Here is a 24,397-nt window from a genome sequence, read left to right as displayed (position 1 = left end):
ATAACCTTTCCCATGATACCTTACATAGCATGCTTTATTGAAATATCACAATTCTATATAAATGATATCTAGGAGGATCACAGGGTGCTCCTCCGAGGTCTAGAGTGTCACAGCTTGACTTTAGATGAAGGTTTCTAACCATCAGAGAAGTGAAGTTCTGGAACAATCTTCCAAGGGTGGGGGCAAAAAAAACCAAACTTGTTTTAAGACTGAGTTTCATAAGTTTGTGAAGAGTGTGGTATGATTTGATTGCCCACAGCAAACGGCATAGGGCCCAGCCGTGACTGCTAGTAGCAAATATCTCCAATGGCCAGAATGGGACACAAGATGGGGAGGATTCTGAGGCCTGGTCTACACTAGGACTTTAATTCGAATTTAGCACCTGCAATGATGCAGAGCTCTCCAGCAGAGAGTCCGGGCAATCCCAGAATAGAAAGAGGTCCCCCATGGGACTGACAGGAAGTCATGGAGAAGGACCTAAGACAAGGGTATCAAAAAGTCACTGCATGCCATTCTAGGTGGTCTGCCCAACAACCCCCCCAGTGACGGTGGGACTCCAGGATCTCTTCATCACCTCACAGGAATCAGGGAAGGATCAGGTGTAAGTGCAACACACAGTAAAAACATTTTTTTTTTATAACATTGTTATAGAAAAATAGTAAACTATATGAACAGAAGGTCCACACAAATGGGGATAGAAAAATAGTCCTCTCGCGACATTTCACGAAGGTGTTCATTCAGTTTTGCAAAAAGCCTCATGAGAGGTTCGAAGAGAGGTGCCTTGTGTTGCCCGCCGTGTGGCAGACTCTTCCACGCCAGGACATCCGATATAGAGAAACCATTGCCTCGACTAGCATTGCATATGCATGGCTGGTCTGTCTGCAGTGTGCGGATCTCGTTCTGCAAATACTGCATCTAAGTAGGGCAATTAGTGTAGTGTTACTATTTGTTAATGGTTTACAATTAGTTGCATAACAATGACCTCGCCTAACAGCCACACACGAGGCCACAGAGAACAGGGCTGCAAAGGCTCATCCTTTCTGCTTTGCACATTGCCTTTAGCAGGAGAGCACAGCTAACCACTACTGATAATAAGTATGTACTGTAAGGCTTACCAGGACTTTTTGCAAGAGGGACTAGTTCTGAGATCTCCTGAGACTTGGTTCCTTTGGTCTTGTTAACTGAAACTGACTAGACTGTGTTGTTTACTGTTGCAAACATGTGTGTGTTCAAGGAAATCACTACTTTTTTTCATAAAGACTAGGGACGACATGTTCCAGGAACTGATGGCCTGCTCCAGAGAGCGAGGGCAGAGCAGAGACAGTGGAGGGGAGACCCTGTCAGCAGCGCACCTTGTAGATGTTCTGCAAGACCGCAGGCAGGGGAGAGAGCCCCCTGTGCATCATGCACAACCGCCCAAACAACCAGAAGAAGTCCCCCCCCCCCACCCAAGTAGAGAGAGGGAGGGGGGTAGGGGCCGTGAGAACTGCCGCAGCAGACCGCTAATGTTCAAGACAGTTCTTTCCTTACAGCATCAACCAGTCCAACTCTCCAAGTTTACCCCATGTCAGAAGACTTTCTGTGTGTGTGTGTGGGGGGATTGTAATTGCAGCAGCCCCCACATGCCCCATACACAGACTTTGGTGGTCAACTCAAGGGCAGCACACAGCAGACAGCAGTCACTAGGCACCAGGACAGTCTGTGTGGTGTGCTGCCCGGGTCTTTCTTTTTGTGTGTTGTGTGTGCTTGGTGCCACGATCCTCCCGGTGCCCTGAGCCCCAAAAGAGCCTCATCCTTCCTGCAAACCCACCCATTCCTGCAACCTCCCCCTACATGCACAACCACCGTAAACCCCCCCCCCACCCACAGACCTGTGTGGAGGAGGAGGCTGTCCGTCTTTTGGACAAGCAAGCGTGTAGTGCAGTGCACACCTTACCCCAGCACAGAATGCTTCCATGTTTCCAAAAAAAGAAAAAGAAATGCAAAAACGAAAGTTATTATATTAAATTGAAAAACATTTAGTTTTTTTTTAAACGTTTTTGGAAAGTGGGGGAAACTTGGTTTGATCAGGCTCTCTTAAAATCAAGTGGACAGTCACAGTTACCCTGGCTGGAAAGGAAAAACCTTTCAAAGCCTGATGGATGATCTGCTCTGGGATATTTCTGCACTTGCTCAGCCGGTAGTTGAAGAGTTCCTCTCACTGTCAAAGGCGCTGTATAGGCTCATGAGCCCCAGGGCCTGCACATCCCCAACCGTTATTTTATGGTCCGGGAAGAAAGTACCTGCCTGGGCGTCTAAACAGACTCAGGGCTGCTCGCATCCGTGTGTCCTGGCGCAGGGGCAGGGGAGCAAGTCTCACAGTCAGTCAAAGGAAAGTGCGCGCATCCTGAAGTTTCGCAGCCACTCTCTGTGTCATCCCAGACCTGCAGCACTTGTTTCCCGGCCCAGAATCGCCATTCCACACCATGAACGTGACCCATTGCCACATGATCTCACTGCCCCCCGCGTACTGGTTTTCTGAGAGGACTGTGGAAGAGGTGGACGATAAGGTGCGAGAGTTGACAAACGGCCATAGTGCTTTATCATGAGTTAGGTTAACTGTGACCTGGTGACGTGAGGAAGCAAGATAATGTAAGACAGAGTGAATTGTGTGAAAGTTATTACGACCTTGCAATATGCAGTCTTGCAGTCTTGTTTTTCTAGTGAGATAGCAGAAAAGCTTATGATAAACAAAAATGTATTTGTGCTTTTTTTGTGTGTATATTATTGCTAGAAATTGAAACAACGGACCCTGTGTCCTATGGCACTTCTGAGTTCCTACAGAGAACTCTTTCCCGGATGTCTGGCTGGTGGGTCTCACCCATATGCTCAGGGTCTAACTTATTGCCATATTTGGGGTCAGGAATGAATTTTCCCCCAGGTCAGATTAGCAGACACCTTGGGTGCTTTTTGGTTTCCTCTGCAGTATTGGGCACTTGCTGGTTTGAACTAGAGTAAATGCCAGATTCTCTGTAACCTGAAATCTTCAAAAAAAGATTTGAGGGCTTCAGGACCTCATCCAGAGGTTATGAACATATTGCAGGAATGGGTGTGGACTGCAACATGCAGGAGGTCAGGCTAGATTATCATGGTTGTTCCTTCTGGCCTTAAAATCTATATCAAGTGATTAACTAGGTTGTTTTCTTCAATTTCCTTGAGAAATATGAATGAACACCAAATGTTTATATGGTATCATCAAAATGTTTCACAATATACCCAAACTGCACCTTTCTACTGCAATCAAACTTTATGTTTGGGCATATTTCTGAAATCTTTTGTTTTATAAATCCTTAGAGAAATTTGAGCAAAGCCATATCTTTTTTTAAAAAGAAAGCTGCATACCTGTTTTCAGTTTACTTATCATGTAGTGCCACATCTTTCACACATACACACACAAACTTATTTCATGGTGTTTAAAGTGTACCAGAGGGGTGGCTACTCCTGAGTATGCAGCCAATCCCAAACTCAGACTCCTCTCAACAAAAGGCCTAATACATCTTTTCCCTGTACCTGGGGTAGTCGTTTGCATCTTGGGTGACCAGATGTCCTGATTTTATAGGGACAGTCCCGATTTTTGGGTCTTTTTCTTATATAGGCTCTTATTACTCCCCATCCCCTGTCCCGATTTTTCACATTTGCTGTCTGGTTACCCTATTTGCACCAGTGCAAAGCAAGTCATCAGATGTTAACCAAAGCAAAATACATGTCTTTAAGCTTGCTTTGCACACATTGTAGGGCTAAATAAAAGCTAGTGGAAAAAAAAGAAAAAAAACCCTCTAAAACCTTTATTGCATGCCCATTCCTTGATATATATATATAAATAAATAAATAAGAGAGAGAGAGAGAGAGAGATTGATTTATGGGCCTCAGTTTCAGTTAACACCGCTCTGAAATTAAGGTCCACATATGCCTATAAAATTAGTTCTATAAATAAATCCACACATTTGATTTTGGTGTCAGATGGTGGGATTACTAATCTCAGAAATGTTTCCACTATTGCATCATTTTGCAATTGGCTTTCTTCAGTATCTGTAAATATTAGGCTAGATCATGAAGATACTGAAGCCAGTAGCAAAGATACCATTAACTTCAATGGAAACAGGAGTGGACCTAGTGTCTAAGTGCGTCTCCAAACATCACATACAGAATTCAACATTACCTAAAAAGGATCAATTATTCTTTTATGTCTTTAATCCCCTGCCCCCGCATTTATCACCACTGGACCTTTTCCATTTAGAATTCAATGTGATTCAAACAATATATTTTACTTTTAGCTGAAGGGCCCAGCCATTATTTTGCACTTGTCTCCATTTCGATCAAATCATGACACCATTGTTTCTTGAGTTGGCTTGCCAGTGTGAAAATTGCTCATGGATTATAATCAATCCACAGCATTCATAATTCCAATCAGCCTATTCTTAAATGGGACAGGATTTATCACCACAATAAAAAAAATGAAACTTAATTCTAGTGCAGATGATCCACATATAATTTTAGTTAACTGATTTGTGTCCTATTGCTTAGGAAGTGTGAAAACATTTAACTCCGTTGCCTTGGAATTACAGACACAAACTGGATTGTTATAGAAGATTTTCACAGGTCTTATAAAGTGCCATTAATTATATGAAAAAGCCAAAAAAGCAGATTTTGTGTGTGGGTGCGTGTGAGCAATATGATACTACAGGGAATAAATCAGCTGCCTCTATGAGACAACATGCCAGCCAAGCTAACTGATCTTTACAGAATAGCTAATTAGTAAAGCTGATGTAGGATAAGCGTCAAATGGAAGCAAGGGATCAGCTAAGCAATTTTTAAAATGGCTTAGTCTCTTCTAGTCCCTTCACCATTCAGATCAAGTTTAATCATATCATCCTCCCTTTTAGAACTGCTCCTGTTCATCATCTTTGTTCTAATTTATATATTGCGTATACACACACACACCCTACTTTCAGCAATATTACAGACTTCACCACCATTTGAGGAACACGCCTTACTGGGTATGAGTAGCATCTAAAATAATCATCATCAAAAACAATTCTAGCTTTATTACACTTCTTCCCATTGCTTAAGAAAATAAGCTTCTCAAAGTTAAAACCTGATGTTGAGGAACCATCCATGAACCTTCACTGGTGGATAAAGAGTATCAATTAATCCACTATAGTCCATAGTCCACTATAGTCCAAGCAGAATCCATTATGCTTATGGTTAAGACTCCTTCATTACTGTGCCTTAATTCCCCCTCTCAGCATGCTCCTTCTTCTTTCTTGTAGATACATTTTAATAAACGTTTCTTACATATAGTTTGTTTTTACCTGCCCCTATAATTCACTATGTGAACATCTACTTATGCCTTGGAGGTATTCAAGTTCTTTAAAAAAAATTCTGATCTATTAAAGCTTTTACTGTACTTGCTTTAAAAATATTTTTATTTCCATGCTGGTTCCACTTCTGATAGCAGTGGAAATTCTATATGCAAAATGAGATCCACAATATGTCTGTGGAACTGCCTCCTACACAGCTGGGCCAACAGTATGTGGCCTAGAATTGGCTCTACGCATTAATATAGCTTTTATCTAGCACTTTTCTTCCATAGATCTCAAAAATTCTTTACAAAGGAGGGTAAGTATCATTATCCCTATTTTTTGGATGAGCAAATAGAGGTGAAACAACTTTCCCATGGAGTCACAACAGATCAGTAGGTACAGCAAAGCCTGGAACAGAACCCAGACTGCCATTGCAGTGTCCTATTCATTGGAGCACATTACCATGATGCTGGTTTTATGCCATTGGGGATTCCTCTACAGAAATGGAACCCCCAGCTACCCGTTTATACTGGCACAAATCCAGAGAATTTAGAGTGGTCACCATCTTAAACTGAAAGTGTCCTGAATTCCATTTTTGGTGCTCTCCTTTTAATGCTACAGGATACATTCCCTTTTTAGCTGCATAATTTCTGGTCCATAATACTAATATCATTCTTAGTACACAATTAGCCTTCTGATTGTTCATCAAAAGTCTTTTCTAGCTCTTCATTGAAAATGTGACATAGGCCAGCTGAAAGCTAATAATCAGTAGATGTAAAATGCTGTTTTATTTCTGATCACATGGGTCCAGGTTTTTAAAGATATTTAGATGTTGCTCTGCTTAATGTTGCAAGGCCTAAGTGACTTAGAAGCCTACGTGGCTAAGTCACTTTTGAAAATGGGACTTAGGGCTAATTTTTTAAAAAAGTATTTCGGTGCCTAAAAATGCCAATAAGCATTAGGGGATATTTTCAAAAGGGCCTAGGTGCCTGACTCCAACTGATTTCAGTAAGCATTAGGAGGCCAGGCACTTTCAAAAATCCCACTGGGCACCTATCTGTACCTTTAGGCACCTGAATACCTTTAATTATCTCTCCCTGAGTGCAGAAATGACTAAATACCTTTTCAAGTCTGGGGTGTCATGACTAACAGATCAGTCTGATTTCATACAAATTAGACTGCCTGAGTGCAATTTTTATTCTGCAAGCAAAGCTACTGCCAAAAGCAAGTGGAATTTAGCAAATGGAATTTTTCTTGATGTTCTTTTTCCATTTGATTCTTATACAGTTGCCATGAGCGGAGATCAACTCTTGAATTAGTGCTGTAGTGATGAAAACAGCAAAACTCCATGAGAAAATACTATAATGAAGTATCAGTGAAACAAATATAACTTCTCATGCTGAATAATCAAATATGGACTGGATTTGCTGATTTCACCCTATGATGAGCTGGTCCCACAGCTATTAGTATGACTGAACTAGAGAAAAACAGTATAAAAGGTGGTTACAAAATAATTACAAAGATCCATAGTAATATTTGGTTCAAAGAATGACCACAGGACATACCAGTCAATCTAGAAGAATGGATTGGATCATTTTTCCTTCATTGCTACAATTTCTCCTACCCGGTAATATTCCAAGTGATATTCCACTAGCTGGCAGAAAAAAAATCTTGGTTTCCAATTTGAGTTTCCATTTCTGATATCAGGTGACGACACTGCAGCAGGTCTCTGGTGTTGTATATCAGCATACTCATATGAATAGAATACACCCATCTATACACTTGCCAGGATTTATTCATACCATTTATTCTACCATTAACAGTGTCTGGATCAAGCTACAGAACTACAGGAGGAGGATTTAAAAAGTCATCAACTTCAATTAGAGCTCCCCTTGTTACCCCAGTTGATTATCTAAACATGATGTTTGTCTCTAAGTAAATGAGGGATAAAGATTTCTTGATGGCCAGATTGCCATACCTTCACTCACAAGGAGTAATAGTCCCACTGACTCCATTGGGACCATCTGTGATACCCTTATGTTACTCCACAATCAGGTCTCAAATTATTTGATACCTCTTGCTATAGGTCCAGCTCTACAGCCTGATCTAGAAACTTGCATAAGACCTGATTTTATAGATGATGTTCATATTCTTTATTTATATATTAAAAATAAAAATTCACAAAGATAATAAGGAAGGAGAGAACTAACAAGTGATGCTTTGATTCATGCTAGCCTAACCCTGTCATGGGAAATAAAATATTGATAGTCCTCATTAAGGATGAGTTTAGGGTTCAGATGATTGCAGTCAATGGCTGGTCAGCACACTAGCAATGACCTGCTTGAGGAATACACTGCAATGCTTCAGTGCTCTCTCTCCCAGCCTTTAATGGCATAGGGCACAATTTGTTTTTTAAAAAGGCCTCCTCTCCCTTGTTCTCAGCAGCTGCCCAAAGCCAACATCGAGGTTTTCTTAGTACAGTTAATACAATAGATTAGCCATGTTTTCTGCACATCTCCATCCACCCACTCACCCCATGCGTCTTTCCCACCTCACTCTCCAACAGAGTCAAAATAGCACCAGGAAGCAAGTTCAAGATCACACACTGGATCCTCACTTTTAAGCGGTTGTCCATGAGCATCATTCCATGCCTGACTGACTGTCAATACTTTTTGTAAGCTCTGCAACCGACTAGGAAAGATTGGGCCAGTTTTGCTGCTGGGGGAAATTGGAACATTACCGTTTTAGTGGATGACGCTTCACCGATTTACTTTAGCAGAGAATTTGGTCTACCATCTCATCATTACAATATAATTCAGATCCACCTATTTACTACCACAGTAAATTTGCCTTGCGGGAATGGCCAAAACAGTCTTATTTCAGAACAGTTACGAACACTCCAGCATTCATGATATTCAGCTATTACACGCCTGTTAACACTTGACCGTCCTACTGCAAAAATATGTAACTTTAATTATGTGTGTAACTAAACTGATATATACTAAATTGCAAAAGTAGGCCATAGTTTCACATCTGACCAGACTTCCTCATATTTTTGCCAAGCATTTCTATTAGACGGAGTCATTTTTGCCATTAATGCAGTAGTAGAGAGCCCACGAAGCCAGTCTCTATGAGAGAGGAATCACTATAGAGTTAGCGTAGACTGATCAGCCCATAACTCTTCCTAGTGACTTGGAAGCAGTGTCTCTGAAGTTTGTACACCACTAGAGGGTGGCAATGAACCTTTAGACTGAGCCTTTGGAGTATCATTTGCATCAGCCCTGGTAAGTACAATTGCTAATGCAAAGTGTACAAGAATGACTCATCATCTGGCACGTACTCCCCCATGGCAGGACAGAATACCTCCTCCTGAGAGTGATTCAGTTTTTCTAATGACTCAGCCCTTTAGCCAGGTCACATACCATGCCATCAATTGCAGAGTATCAGTGTCCAACACAATACTCATCTTCCACATTCCTGGAGGAATCGCCAGCCTCATTCTTTCATAGTGGGTTTCTGGGTTTCTCCCCAGAGTACTCCAGCAGAAATTAAAAATGATAAAAAAAAAAAACCCAAACCCACACATCCACACACACAAAACCTAGCCTAAAACTTAACCCACTTCTGCCTGCTCCAGGCTTCAGCTTTTAAGCCTGTGTATGAGGGAAGAATAGCAGATTTCCATATTCTCAAAATAACTCTTTTGGCCACTAAAGAAATGGATTCCATTAACTATTTAATGTTAACTGGTAATACCAACTCATCCAGCACCCTTAAATTAGACAAGCTTAGAGAAAGAAAAACAATAATACAAAGTTTTTGAGAGAGCACTGAATTTGGTCTTCCAGAAGACATGCTTTTTTTTGTTTTTTTGGCATGCCAGGTATACAGGATGTGCAAGAGGTTGGTAGGGGATGTTTGCATCTCCAGCATTCACTGTGTGCTGTCAATCTAACCTTAAATGTTCTGGATTCCAGTAATATCTGTTTACTATCTTGTTCTGGAAGAATTGCAAGGATAAAGAACTTAAAGTATCTTTCACATTAAGCCAGATATCCTCCCCGGTTTCTGTTCTTTTTTGGCCCTATTGAGTACAAATTCAGCTTGACTGGATAGGGTCCATTATATTTGGTGGTGATTAGAGAACATAAGAGGTTTTCATTATTTGGGTCAGTCTTATGTTTTCCCTGCAACTCGTCTATTTCCTTGTCCAGAGAATCTAGTCACTTGAATCTCTCTCTTCTTTTGGGAGGCATAATTTATGCATTCACCCCTTACAGTAGCTTTCAGAGCTACCCAGAAAATGGTATATGAGGTGACCAAGTGCTTATTTTCTTGTATGACGTTAGAGATGACTGGACCAACTGTGGAACAAAGCTTGGCATCTTTTAGTAGCAGTGTTCAGCTTCCACCTAAATGATTTTAATTGTGTGTACTCAGCATTTGTGGCTAGTATAATTGGAGCATGATCTGAAATTAATATATCAATAGCTGCTTCTAGGCATGCTAGAATCAGTTCTGAAGACAAGAAAAAAGTCAGTTCTGGAGTAAGATGAATGTACTGTAGAGAAATATTTATAGTCTCACTCATTGGGGTGACTCAGTCTCCAGATATCTTTTAAAACAAGTTCATTCATTAATAATGAGGGTTGGCCTACTGTGTTTTGAAAGCTGGGTCTCGTGTAATTGGATTTGTCCAGATGTCTATCTAGCATCATATTTCCCCACTGATATTGTAAAACCACATGTCTAGGACATGGTCTGTCTTTATACACATTAGATACTGGTTAGTTTTAAATGAATTTATGCTTCAGTTGAGTGTTTAAGAGTGTCAGGTATACAAAAAGATCTATTATTAAATCTCATGCATCTACCAAAGTATATTTGTAACAAAACAAAAAAAAGTAACAGACTTAAAACAAGCCAGCATGCACACATTCAGATCCCTGCTGACTTCAGTTCCATTTGCTCCTCCCCTCCCTGTATTATCTAATAGTCTAAACACAAATATATTTAAGTCAAATATTACCCTGTAAATACCATTGGGTAGTCTAGAATATATATAATATATTCCTACCTACAGAAGAGGTTATGTATACATACACAGAGTAGATGCATATACATATACACAGATAGGTTCTTGATGCTGTTTCTGATGTTGGTACCCCCCCCCCCACCCCCCAGGATTTACTTTATGCCATTGAATGCAGGCCTCTTTTTCTTAAGCTCAGCTGAGAAGTTGGGAAAAAGAAAATGTGTGGCCTTTGTACATAAGGATTTCAGCTTTTCTTGCAGCATTCATTAACATTACCTTATCAGTAAACTTCAACAGCTTGAAAAAGATGATGAGTCCGGGCTTGCCAGATTCCTGCCTTCTAGTACCAGCCCTTTCAATATCTAATGAAGGCAGCTAGGGGGTCCCATTTAAGTATGTCAGGGAGTAGCTTCTGAAGAAAGCTGATAATATCCTTCCCCTTAGACCTTCAGCAATGCCCAAGAGGCAAAAGTTGTCTTCTAAGTCATCCTGTTTTTCCTTTCCTTTCTAATGAGTCTAAGCTTTAAGGAGACAGTTTCTTATTTGATTTCCCGGGCTTCAATGTCAGTCTGTTGTAGTTCATTTTCCAAGTGAGCCATTCTGGATTTTATATCACGTACATCCTTAGAGAGACCATAAATATCTTTTGAGATTGAACCCACTTGATCTGTGAGGAATTCTTTCGGTGCCATGGTATCCCAGCCTCAGTTCTTCTGTGGCCCTGCAGTCCCCCCCTTCAGTTGCTTAGGTGATTCAGGGTTAGCTCTTTTGTTGCCTCTCATTTTTTTTCATTGGAATCCATAGTCAGTTTGAAGTTTATACAGGGAATTAATTTAAACTTTTATGCCACTTAGTTAGGAAGGCAGTTATTACAGATTAATCGATAGGTGGGGAGTGAGACGGTCTGGGACTAGGCAGCCATCTTCCTTACAGGTACCAGGTGGCACGCCCACGTACCCATACGCCCCTACTCCTCAGTGTAGTGTTTTGTTTTTTTTTTTTTACACAGTACACACAGTGAGAGTAGTAGTAGTTTGGAGACATATGGCCTTGCTCTTTGTTGTACAGGAAGTATTCATTTGTGTGCCCTGCCTTGTAAAGATTCCTCATCATTTCCATTTTTTTCAAAATCAAAGCAAACTTTTGCCTATATTATTTCCCCCTATCCAGGGCTCAGTGCTGCAGGGCTGCATAAGGGGTAAGGCACATGGCTCATGCGGCTCCCCATCTTCCTCTTCCCCCCCATCTTTAGCATCCCAGACACAGGGTTGCTTTTCTGCAGGGTTTTCTCTGGTAGAGGCCTCCAGCCCAGGCCTCCAGCCAGGTATCACCCCCCTCTGAGACCCCTTTCTGAGGGTTAATAAGCAGAAATGTATAAAAGGCCAATTTCCCCCACCCCCTTGCCTCAAGGTTTACAGTGTCTCTATCCCTCTTAGCTCTGGGGGAGAGAAAGGAGGGGAATGGGGGTTGGTAGAGGAACCCAAGGCCTCCCTCTCCACTGGGCTCTGGCCCAGGATCCTAGGAGTGCTTCAGGGCTGCCTCCCTGGGCCAGTTCGCTTACCCTCCCAGACCAGGGTGTGGTCAAAAACCTCATAAATGATCCACCAGAAGATGGAGTGAAGGCTTCCCCAGGGAAAGGCTAATCCCTCCTCTAGGGCCTGGGGCAGCTGCCACTTGCAGCCATGATTCCAGTTGGACCCTTATTCAAGAGCTCCTAAGATAGTCTGTCCTTCTAACCTGTCTGCCCCCTTCTGAGTTACTTGACACCCTTTTAAGATCCGCAGCTGGAGCAAGCTCTGAAAGTGTAAGCAGGCAGAGCCACCTGGGCTCAGAACTGCCCCTTAACCCCTTCAGTTCTGGCATGGGGTTTATATACCCCATCACAAGCCCCTGTCAGCATAGTATCCAAGTGCCTCACAATCTTTAATGTATATGTACACAGTACACCTTTGAGGTACACAAGTAGTATCCCCATTTTACAGCTGGAGAACTGAGGCACAAGAGATGAAAGGCAAGTCTACACTGAGAATGTTGCATCAGCACAGCTGTGCCACTGTAGTGCTTTAATGAAGATGCTGTAAGCTAGTAGGAGAGAGATCTCCAGTCGGTGTAGTTAAGCCATATCTCCAAGAGGCGGTAGCTATGTTGACGGGAGAAGCTCTCCCTCTGACATAGCACTGTCTACATGGAGGTGGGGGGGGTTACTTCAGTATAACTACATCACTCAAGGGTGTGAATTTTTCACACCCCTGAACAACGTAATTACACCGATATAGGGCTATAGTGTTGACCAGACCTAAGTGACTTCCCCAACATCATGCGGGAAGTCTCTCCCAGAGCTGGGAGTTGAACCCAGGTCGCTAGACACCCAGACCAATACCCTGATTTCCAGTGGTGTGCACAAGTGGGGCAAGCAGGGACACCCCCCAAAATATCCATGTGTCCCAGGGAGGGAGGAAGCAGCAGGGCAGCTGGGTGACAGCAGAGCTCCTCTACCCTCCACCCCTACAGCTTCAGCCTACTACTGGAGTCCCACGTGCTCCTCTGCCTCCACCCCCCCAACTCACCTCAGCTGTTAGTCTGCAAAGCAGGCAGCAGCACTGGGACTCCAGCAGCAGAGAAGTAGAAGCAGCCAGGGCCCCCTGGGGTGGGGAGGGCAATTGAGGCAATTTTCCCCAGGCCCTGGGCCCCACAAGGGCCCCCACAAGAATGTTGGAGGCTCTCCACTGCCTCCACCTTCCCCCCCCCATCCCCCAGAGCCTCAGCGCGCCATGTCCAGGAGTGGCCCTGGACAGAGCTAAAGCAGCATGGCTCAGGCAGGTCCTGAGCTCCTCCTGCTCGGAGCCACGTGGTAAGGGGGTGGGGCTGTGAGTGCTGTCCGGGGCCACTTCTGGATGCAGCGTGCTGAGGCTCCGGGAGAGGTGGGAGTAAGCTGCATGGTAAGCCCCTCTGAGCCAGACACTCCCCTGACCCCCCAGCCCTGGATCCCCAGCTCTGAGCCCAGCTCCTCTGAGCCGGACACCCCCCCCAGCCCTGACCCCCAGCTCGGAGCTCAGCCCCTCTGAGCCAGGCACCCACCTGACCCCATCCCCCACCAGCCCTGACCCCCAGCTCCGAGCCCAGCCCCTCTGAGCCAGACACCCCCAAACCCATCCCCACCGCCCTAGCCCCCAGCTCTGCGCCCAGCCCCTCTGAGCCAGGCACCCCCCGACCTTCCCCCCCCAGCCCGGACCCCCAGCTCCGAGCCCAGCCCCTCTGAGCCAGGCACCCCCCAGCCCTGACCCCCAGCTCCGAGCCCAGCCCCTCTGAGCCCTGGGCAACAGCAGCACCACCCCCAGGCAGCGACAGCCCTTTGGCACCAACCATCATCATCACCCAGCAACAGCCCATTATGTAATTGCAAATGTATATATACCATTAAAGCATTTAATGTTTTTAAATGTATTTTGTGTATTTTCAAATTATTACATATTAATTTTTGAATGTATTTCACTGGTTAGTATCATGTATTTGGAAATGTAAAAAATATAGTATTGCAACTTTTTTTATGGAAGGGACCCCCGAAATTTCTTTGCCCCAGGCCCCCTGAATCCTCTGGGCGGCCCTGGAAGCAGCAGTTGTAGGGGTGGGGAGAGGAGGCGCTCAGCTGGTAGCCAGCCATCCTGCTGCTTCCTCCCTCCCCTGGGCTGCAGGGACACGGTGATTGCTGTGTGTGTGTGTCAGGTGAACCTCACATTTGTGTGTTTAATGTGCCCCTCCAAAAACATGCAAGTTTAAATCCTGCACACACTCCTGCTAACTTCCTTTCCAAGAGCAGAATTCATGGTCTGAAACCAAAGCTCCAGCTCCAGGCACCACTGAATTACTATGGAGAAGTCTGTGGTGCATTAAAACCTGTGTTGGAATTGTAGGCTGTCACTTAAATGCGTAAGATGGTTACTGGTTCTGTTTGCAGACTCAGGGGATGTGTAAGGAAGTCTGCAATCACAGCCAGTCTGAAAAGAGTGTCTAAAACATGGGGTAAACTGTGCCTCTCTGCCTTAGAGCAGAGCTACACTGGAAGCACTACATCGGGGCAGCTGCACCAATGCGGCACATCTGGTGTGGACACCATGCCGATGGGAGAGCACTCACCCTTCGGCATAATTACTCCACCTCCATGAGGGAACAGAATGTTTTCCTCTCTCTGTGGGAGTTTGTGTGTTATTCTGAACTTTAAGATATAACAGTGTTATGAAATTGCACTTCCACAAAGGAGTATTTTATATTTATCTAATTTCTCCATTTGCAAGCTGTGAAACATAACAGAGAAAATTGGTGATGGGATACAAAAAAAGAAAAATAATTAAATTCCTATAGCTCATTTTTTGAAGAAGTTGTGCAGGTTAAATTGATAACTCTGCTGGACATTAAAAACCCATGGACTTAAGCCTCTGGTTTTATGGCTTATTGCAACAATTTGTAACACACCTGCTGCCTAATACCTTCCTTTGTCCTACAACTGCAGGGGTGTTAATTGCCCACTTCATGTTAAATGCTCACCTACAACATATATGAACTTTGTATGCTAAAGAATGTGTCACACCTGGTATTTAGCTTGGATACTCTGGATAATTTTCCCAGACTTGAGGAAGAGCTCTGTGTGGCTCAAAAGCTTGTCCTCTCTACCAACGGAAAAGCTGGTCCAAAAAAAGATATTACCTCACCCACACTGTCTTTTAAAAAAAGTGCCAGGTGAGTCATCATAGCATAGATGCCGACTCTGGGGGTGCTCCAGGGCTGGAAAAAAAAATAGTGGATGCTCAGCTTCCACCAGCAGCCCCACGTATCAGCTCCTCCGCCTTCCCCCCACCCACCCACTGTGATCGGCTGTTCAGAAGGGTGCAGGAGGTGCTGGGGGGAGGGGTAGAATGGGGCAGGAAGAGACAAGGCTGGGCAAAGCAGGGGTGGGAAGGGATGGGGACTGGGGCAGAGTGGGAGGTTGAGCACCTGCCCTGGGAACACAGGAAGCCAGTGCCTATGCATCATATCTCTGACTTCTAAGCATTTCATGGGTAACTCAACAAAAAAGTTATGCTATTTTCAAAGGTGCTGTCAAGAACAGGGGGCCAAATCCCATCATACACCTGACCCCTGGGCACAGACTGTATGGAGGTGCAAAGGTACCACCCCACTAGAATGCTGGGTTCTTCCCAGGGTCATCAGAACTCCTGGCTGGAAGTAAAGCAGGCTGGCACGCATCCTGTTAGTTCTACAAGTTTGTTTCCTTGTATGTGTTCCCCCCTCCCACCCCAGGTCTGTTGGTGCATAAGTGATCAAATAAATATTTGTGCCATTTAATGCAAATATTTTGTGTCATAATAAGCTAGAGGGAGCAATAAGCATATTGAGACTGATTGTCTCTGTGGAGATTAATGGAAGGAGGCGGCACACGTCAGGGCCCTGGTGGGGCTCTGAGTGATTGTTACTTCCCACCACCCAACACAGATGTAATGAGGTTGAGTAGTATCCACAAAAGAGAAACTAAACAAATAATTATTCCTCAAGAAAGGTTTTTAATGACTTACGACTATAAAGGCAACGCAGACAGAATAAGAAAAACAGAATTAAAGACCAACACTGAGTGAGGATTAATATAAATGGCAAGATATACTGAAGGCAGGCACAGCGACATGTAAAACTATTATTGTTTACACACTTTACCAGCGTTGTGCCCGTTCCTAGCAAGGCACAAGAACATATTATATATTGATTAACTATTGACTACTATTATCTTTAAACAACTTAAAAAACTTTAAAACACTTTACCCAGATAACTAAGTTATAGTATTGATACAGACTTAAGATTAACTAGCTCAAGCATAGCCAGACCTCTTCACTCCGAAACGTTACCTTCAGTCAACCACCTTCCTCACTGGCCAGGCACAGATAGTCGGTGAAACGCAGGTCCCTCTGGTTCAGGGTGTGTGTATATGAGCCCGACAAAGAGTGATCTCTTTTAGGTACGCACACACACGCATTTTTAGACCTTATTTATATGGTATTTGTTGGCCGTGTTTCAAAACAGATCAACCAATTAAGGTGGACAAATGTTCTAGTGTGGCATTTGCAGTTGTCTTGAACTTATGAACTGTGCACCTGTGCTCAGCTCATCTTTTCTTTATGTAGCCTGTTGTCCTAATTTTGGTCAATTTGCTAGACTCAAAAATGCTTGAGTCAGCTTAAAGTAGTATCTGGTTGCAGAGCATTTTGACCACAAGTCTGTTTCCTTTTCCGAAGCTTGCTTTTTAAAGCTAATTTTACAAGGCTTGCTTTATGAAGCTTCTGGAAGTTTTAGGCCTAACACTGACAATACTATTGTTCATTTCAAGCTTGACGATACTCTTGTTCAAATTATTCCATGCTCTGGTGGAGGAGACTGTGGATTTGGGTGGGGGACATCAGCAGTATGCCAACATCTAGTTTTCAGATACTTGAGTCTGTTTCTCCTCCCTTCCCCCGACCTCCAGCTCTCCCCATACTTTATGTAAAAATCATGATGGTTTTTTTTGAAATCCTGTTCATGTTGGTATTTTCGTTTCTGAGTCATTAGGATACTCCTATCATCACATTTTTAAGCTTTTCCCCACAACTAGGAGGGCTAGAAACTTGCATAAGAATCTCAATATTCATTTAAAACTTTGTCATGTAGTCACATGACTCCAGGAGCTGGTGTTTTAAGAAAAACACCACTAAATATCACAAGACATGATAAAAATCATAAGAGTTGGCAACACTGCATCAATATGGCTGCTAGTCCAAAGGCGAGCCCTGACCATGATGTCACTTTAGAGCTGCTGCTGAAGTAAATTGCACCACTGACATCTTGATCTTAATGAGCCTGTAACGGGTCAGACTCACCCCTGCAGCACCTCCTGCTGGTCGTCCTTGGGAATTAGCTCAGTCCAGCGTTCGGAGCGCCCTCTGCAGGCCAGTGATCCACCTGTCTTCTCCTGGCCCCCCGTGTCCCTCCCAGAACCCCGGTGCCCCTTTAACTGGGTCTCCCCCTCCCAGGGGAACCCCCACCCTACTATCCCCACTTTGCCTCAGTGGTGGCTACTGCCAGTCATTCTCTAGCCCCACATCCTAGGGCAGACTGCAGTATCAGCCTGTTCATCATAGGCAAAGGGGTTTGGACCTGCTGCCTTGGCCTACCCCTGGGCTGCCCTCTGCAACCCCCAGTACCTGTTAGCCCTCTGCTAGGCCACAGCCTGGGGCTTTCCAGGCCAAAGCTCCCCAGCTCCTTAGCCTGTCCCCAGCCCTGCTTCACTCAGGTACCCGGTCTCTAGCTCCCTTCAGCCAGGCCCTTCTCTCTCTGAAGGCAGGGAGAGACTGTTTGTCTTCTGGCTTCCCTGGCCTTCTTATGAGGCCCTGGGCTCAGTTTGGGGCATGGCCCCAGCTGCAGCCACTTCCCCAATCAGCCCAGCCAAAAGCCCCTTCCCAGGGCTGTTTTAAAGCCCCAAAGGGCAGGAGCGGGTAGCCACCCTGCTACAGAGCCCTTAGGCAGTGGAAGACAGGTATAAATGCCTGCATTGGAAGGGGAGGAATAGGTATGACTCATCAAGCAAGAATGCACCAGCAGGGAGTTCTCCTCCAGCAGGGAATTCCCTGATTGGCCTGTGCAACTGGATTAATGAACAATTTATCTTGAGAAAATAGCTCTTATTCTAAACTGTGAAGGTATAAAGGGTTTATTGCAATGTGCTGCCACAAGAGTCCATTTTTTTCCTGAATTGATAAACTAATTCCTAAAAGCTGCCAGACCCCTAAATGCAATGCTACATTAAAATATAAAGCATCCAAATTTTAATTTTACTGTACAAGACAAAACCATCACTGGCACAACAGCAGAATGTACCAGTGGACCATACACATTATACCCTGTTAATATAAAAAGAAATGGATTTTAACCAGATTGTAGAAAAGTCAGATTGGGAATGACCTTTCACACTATAATGCCAGTTGTGTCAGTGCAAACCCACTGGCCTCAGTGGGATTACACCAATGTAAAATTGGTATGTCACAGTGGAGTGCCTCATTGTTTTCTAAGTCTCCAGAAACCTCTTGAGACATGAACAATGGCTTGCCATCTGCCGTCACCTTTCCTGCATGCCTGCTCTTTTATTATCTGGAATTGACACCAAGGGACATGGGTTGTCTTTAATGTCAGGATTCAAGCTCAAAAAGAGATACTTTTATGAATAGACAAAACCCTCAAATTAGGTGAAAGTCAATAAATGCATCAGCTGATCTTTTAGTTGTTACTTCTTTTGTCATCTCTGAGTACACCCCTTCTGTCCCCAAATCTTACAAGCAGAACTCAAGTCAAGTTGCTTTCTTTCTAAGGCCTGGTCTACACTTAGGGGGAAGGGGAGGAAATCAATCTAAGTTATGCAACTTGAGCTACGTGAATAATGTAGCTGAAGTCAACGTACTTAAATCTATTCACTGCAGTGTCTTCACTGTGGTGAGTCAACAGCTGACACTCCCCCATCGACTCCGCCTGTGCCTCTCGCTCCAGTGGAGTACCGGAGTGCGCTCGGCCGTCAATTTATCACGTCTAGACTAGACGCGATAAAAATCGACCCCCGCTGAATCAGTCGCTCCGGAGGTAAGTGTAGACATGCCCGGATAACGCTACAGCAGTACAGCTGTGCTGCTTCAGCACTTCAGTGTAAACGCTACCTATGCTGATGGGATGGATTTTTTCGAACATGCCCAGCATACCCATTTATTTTTAAGTTTAACATTCTCTGGTGTGAAAATGACACAATGGTCACATGAATTTTTTATTTTATTTTTCTAGATTAACCACCAGATAGAATGGAAGGAAAACTGGCAAGTGTTTCACAGTTCAAACCAAAAGTCTAGCAATGAGGCCATTGCTTGAAAATTGGTAGAACAGGCAGACCACATAATTCTAGTCCATGAAGTGTCTCCACACAGGGGACTGGAAGCTGGTGTCTTTGGTATGATTAAGAACACTCACCAAGAGAGGTCTCTGGTCTTAAATGCTAAGAATCCTTGAGTGGGATGGGAAAGGGGAAGCCTAGAAACTAGTCTAGACACAATAATCGACCATGGAGCACTCTCCCATTGACTCCGGTACTCTCCCAGAGCGAGAGGCACAGGAGGAGTCTATGGGGGAGCATCAGCAGTCGACTCACTGCGGTGAAGACACCGTGGTAAGTAGCTCTAAGTAAGTTGACTTCAGCTATGCTATTTTCATAGCTGAAGTTGCGTAACTTAGACCAACTTAGCTCGCCCCTCCCGCCCCTCCCAGTGTAGACCAGGCCTAAATGTAGGCATACCCATAGTATCCATCTTTAATGAGGAACACTGGAACTGCTCTTTGAAGGCACTTAGCACGTAAGTGCCACTTGCACTACAATCTGAGGTTCAACATTGCAAAGGAGCTACTATAGGAATACAAGTTTCAATGGGAAAGCCTCCTTTGGTTTGGGGAATCTTAACCAAAATTCAGAAGCAGTGAAACTAAAAACAAGATTATCTTTGAGAACAGTAAGAAACACTTCTGTGCCATTCCACCAGGACATCATAGAACCGTGTAAAATTATACTCATTGAGCAGAAATATTGGCCCAGGTATTCCTCCATCCCAGCTGGCTTTATAATGCCTGTAATTGACTCTTGCAAAACTTGCAATTGACCTAATGGTTTAGCATATAACAAATGTGTATTCGTATATAGGAGGTTTGAAGGAGAAGAATTAATCTCTCCCATGCAAGTGCTAAGCCGTGCTGAAAGCGTGCCAAAGTTCACCAAAGTAGATATCTATTTAGGTTCAGAGTGCACACCAATCTGTGAGGAGTGAGGAAGAATTTTCCCTAATGGGCAGATTATTCCATAATTACCCACTGTATGCACCTTCTTTGAACACATCTGGTAGTGGCTACTGCCAGACAGGATCCCCTGGTCTGAGCCAATGTGGGGCTCGTTGTTTACATACCACACTCTTATCCTATGCTGAATTTGTTTGTCCCAGATGGAAACCTTGAATTAATAAGATAAATAAGATTCTGACCTCTGCTTCCCTCACTGCTAGTAAGGTGCCTCCTCCTGGTCACTCTCGAGAGCCAACCTCACTCCTTCTCAACAGTCAACCTACAACCCCTCTTGCAGCATCAGGAACCGCAGCGTCCTCTTCGTGGCTCAGCCCTCCGGCAGTGTCATTATCCATGTTCCCCCCTTCTGGGAGAGATTAGCTCCTAGTCCAGCCACTTCCCCAGTGGCGAAAGGGGGGGGGAGGGGGGGACCTGGGCCTGCCCTCTACTCCAGGTCCCAACTCCAGGACCCTCCAAACCACAGTCACTAACTGCATTCCTTTGTCTCTAGTATCCCTGTATTTCCTTGGGCCACTTCCCGCAGCCAAAGCACCCTCCACAGTCTCAGCAGCCTGTCCTTAGCGCCTTTTCTTCTCCACTTCCTGCCTGCACAGCTCTGTCCAAGGTGCTACAGACACCAACCTACTCCAGACAGTCTTTGAGCTTCAGGCAGTGACTAATCCTGCTTTGCCCTGAATCTCTTTTTATATGGGCCTGCTGGACCCTGATTGGCCACTTCTCACAGCCCCTCTCCTATTGGCTACTTTTCACACAGACTTCTTAGGGACCTATTAACCCTTATTGGCCATTGTGGGGCAGACACCCTTATTGGCCATTGTGGGGCAGACACCCCATCACATGGGGGAAAATCAGGGGTAGGGACTCATCTTCCTTCCTGCACCAGGCAGCAGCAGAATAGGATTTAATCCGAGCATTCACAGGAAGAGTAGGAAGACTAATTCCTCACAGTCACTTATCACACTATAGCCTAAGGGATGAGGTCTGCTGGCTAGAGGATGTGGCCAGTCTCCAATCCAGTTAGTGTTCATTCTGCTATCTGCAACACAGGGTAACTGAAGTTGCATACTGCTTCTTAAGGGAGCATCAAACTGCCTAGTCTCAGCCCTCCTGTCAAGCACCAACAGGATGGGTCTTTCAGTCAATAGCATGTCTCCTGCTTTGTTTTACCCACATTCTGCCATATATTTCATGTTATAGCAGTTTCGGATGATGAGCCAACACGTTATTTGTTTCAAGAACATTTTCACTGCAGATTTGACAAATCACAAAGACGACACCAATGTGAGATTTCTAAAGATAGCTACAGCATTCGAACCAAATTTAAGAATCAGAAGTGCCTTCCAAAATCCGAGAGGGATGAGGTGTGGAGCATGCTTTCAGGAGCCTTAAAAGAGCAATATTCCAATGTGGAAACTACAGAACCCAAACCACCAAAAAGGAAAATCAACCTTCTGCTGGTGACATCTGACTCACATAATGAAAATGAACAAGTTCATGTGTCAATCTGCACTATCTGAATCGTTATCAAGCAGAACCTGTCAGCAGCATGGATGCATTGTCCTCTGGAATGGTGGTTGAAGCATGAAGGGACATATGGATTTTTAGCACATCTGACATGTAAATACCTTGCAATGCTGGCTATAAAAGTGCCAGGCGAACACCAGTTCTCACTTTTAGATGACGTAAACAGGAAGCGGGCAGCACTATCTCCTGCAAATGTAAACAAACTTATTTGTCTGAGCAATTGGTTGAACAAGAAGTAGGACTGGGTGGACTTGTATGCTCTAAAGTTTTACATTTATTTTTGAATGCAAACTTTTTTTGTACATCATTCTATAAATGCATGTTTTTGTATATCATTCTACATTTGTAAGTTGCACTTTCGTGATAAAGAGATTGCACTACAGTACTTGTAATAGGTGATTTGAAAAATACTATTTCTTTTGTTTATCATTTTTACAGTGCAAATGTTTGTAATCATAAGTTATAAAGTAGGCATTGTACACTTTGTATTCTGTGTTGTAAATGACATCAATATATTTGAAAAATGTAGAAAAACATCAAAAATACTCACATTTCAATTAGTATTCTATTAACACTATGATTAAAACTGTGATTAATGGCAATTAATTTTTTTGAGTTAATCTCATGCATTATTTGTGATTAATCGACAGCCCTACTCAATACTCTTCTTCAGCATATACTATGACAAGATCTGTGATGCATGTGGATGTAGTTATGCATTATGTAGTGAAGTAAATGTGTACATTATACAACCAAGTACAAATCATCTCTATTCTTCCCCCTCTCCCCAAACAAAAACAGAGGAGCATGGGCAGTGGAAAAGCTGAGGAGAAACGCAGTGAACACAGAGAAAAGGAAATACATTCTGCCACTGGAGGAAAAATACAGCACAAGAGACCACAACTGTGGAGGAAAGAGCAAGGATTAAAGAAAACCTGAGGGAAGTAGGCTAGACATGGGCCTTCAGAAGCAGAGACAGGTGAACAAAACAGACATTATTTAAATAGATTTTGACATTTAGTTTCTCTGTGTGCTTTTTCATTTATTTATTTATTTTTAAGAACAATGTTCAATTCAAAAGTGTGAATATGAATTTATGAGCAGTATTATTGAGGGAGGTTGTGGATCCCCATTGCTGGAGGTTAAGAAAAGGTTAGACACTGGTCAGGGATGGTCTAGGTATATTTAATGCCTCAGTACAATGGCCTCAACCAGATGACCTCTTTTGGTCTCTTCCAGCCCTATATTTATATAATTTTATCACTCTTTACCTTTAAGAACTGGATGTTCCAATCAATCACAAAAAACAATTATCTCTCTTTTTAAATAGCTTGTATTCTGTGCTTCATTGGCCAGAAGGGTTGCACGTTTTCACAGGTCGTAGGGCCAGAAGGGACCATTGTGACCATCTAGTCCAGGGGTCAGCAACTTTTCAGAAGTGGTGTGCCGAGTCTTCATTTATTCACTCTAATTTAAGGTTTCGCGTGCCGGTAATACATTTTAACATTTTTAGAAGGTCTCTCTCTATAAGTCTATATTATATATATATATATATATATATATATATATATATATATATATATATATAAACTATTGTTGTATGTAAAGTAAACAAGGTTTTTAAAATGTTTAAGAAGCTTCATTTAAGATCTGCATTTTAATTTAATTTTATCAGTTTAGTGCGGCAGTTCTTAACCTGGGGTGCTCACATCCCTTGCGGGTGCGAGATGCCCTTTCTGGGGGTGTGAGACATGCGAGATTTTTTTAGAAGGTAAATCATCGAAAACACAAATGAAGCACAGACTCGCAAGTATAACTACTTTGTCTCATCAAACCTATGTATTTATTAACACTATACATTTTTAATGGTTACTGTATTATACAAACCAAGTTTTTTAATTTAAGTTTTTAAGCTCATTGTAGTGTAATTTTTGATAAGGGGTGTGAGAACATATTTTGAGAACTCCAGACTGTCAGCAGGCTGAGCGGGGCCAGGTGTAATGTATTAAATTGCTCCCCATAGGAATGTGCTACTTATGGCTGCCAGTCCTGATGCTCTGAGCGGTATGGTAAGGGGACAGAGGTGGTTGGATAGGCATGGGAGTCCCAGGAGGCCTGTCAGGAGTGTGGATAGGGGGTGGGGCAGTCAGAGGACAGGGAGCAGAGGGGGCTTGGATGGGGGGGTGAGGTCCCAGGGGGCAAATAGGGTGGGGGTCCCAGGAGGGGAAGTCGGGGACAAGGAGCAGGGGGGGTTGGATGGGTGAGAGGGGTCTGAGGGGGGCAGTCAGGGGCAGTGGGTCCCGGGAGGGGGCGGTCAGGAGACAAGGAGCTGGATAGGTGGGAGGTTCTGAGGGGGGCAGTCAAGGGGCATAGCCTTCCCTACCCGGGTGTAGTGTATTAAATTTCTCCCCTTAGGAATGTGCTACTTACAGTGTACTACAGGCTGCCAGTCCTGGTGCTCCGCAACTATACTACACTACAGGCGGACAGAACCCCAGACTGGTGGCAGGCTCAGCCTGCCGCTGGTCTGAGGTTCCATCTGCTGGATCCTGCCAGCTGGGGTCCTGGCTGCCGGCCCCGCTCAACCCTCTG

This window comes from Mauremys reevesii, linkage group 2 (assembly GCF_016161935.1).
Source record: "Mauremys reevesii isolate NIE-2019 linkage group 2, ASM1616193v1, whole genome shotgun sequence".
Lineage (NCBI taxonomy): Eukaryota > Metazoa > Chordata > Testudines > Geoemydidae > Mauremys > Mauremys reevesii.
The sequence above is the reverse complement of the archived record's forward strand: the minus strand, read 5'-3'. Positions refer to the sequence as shown.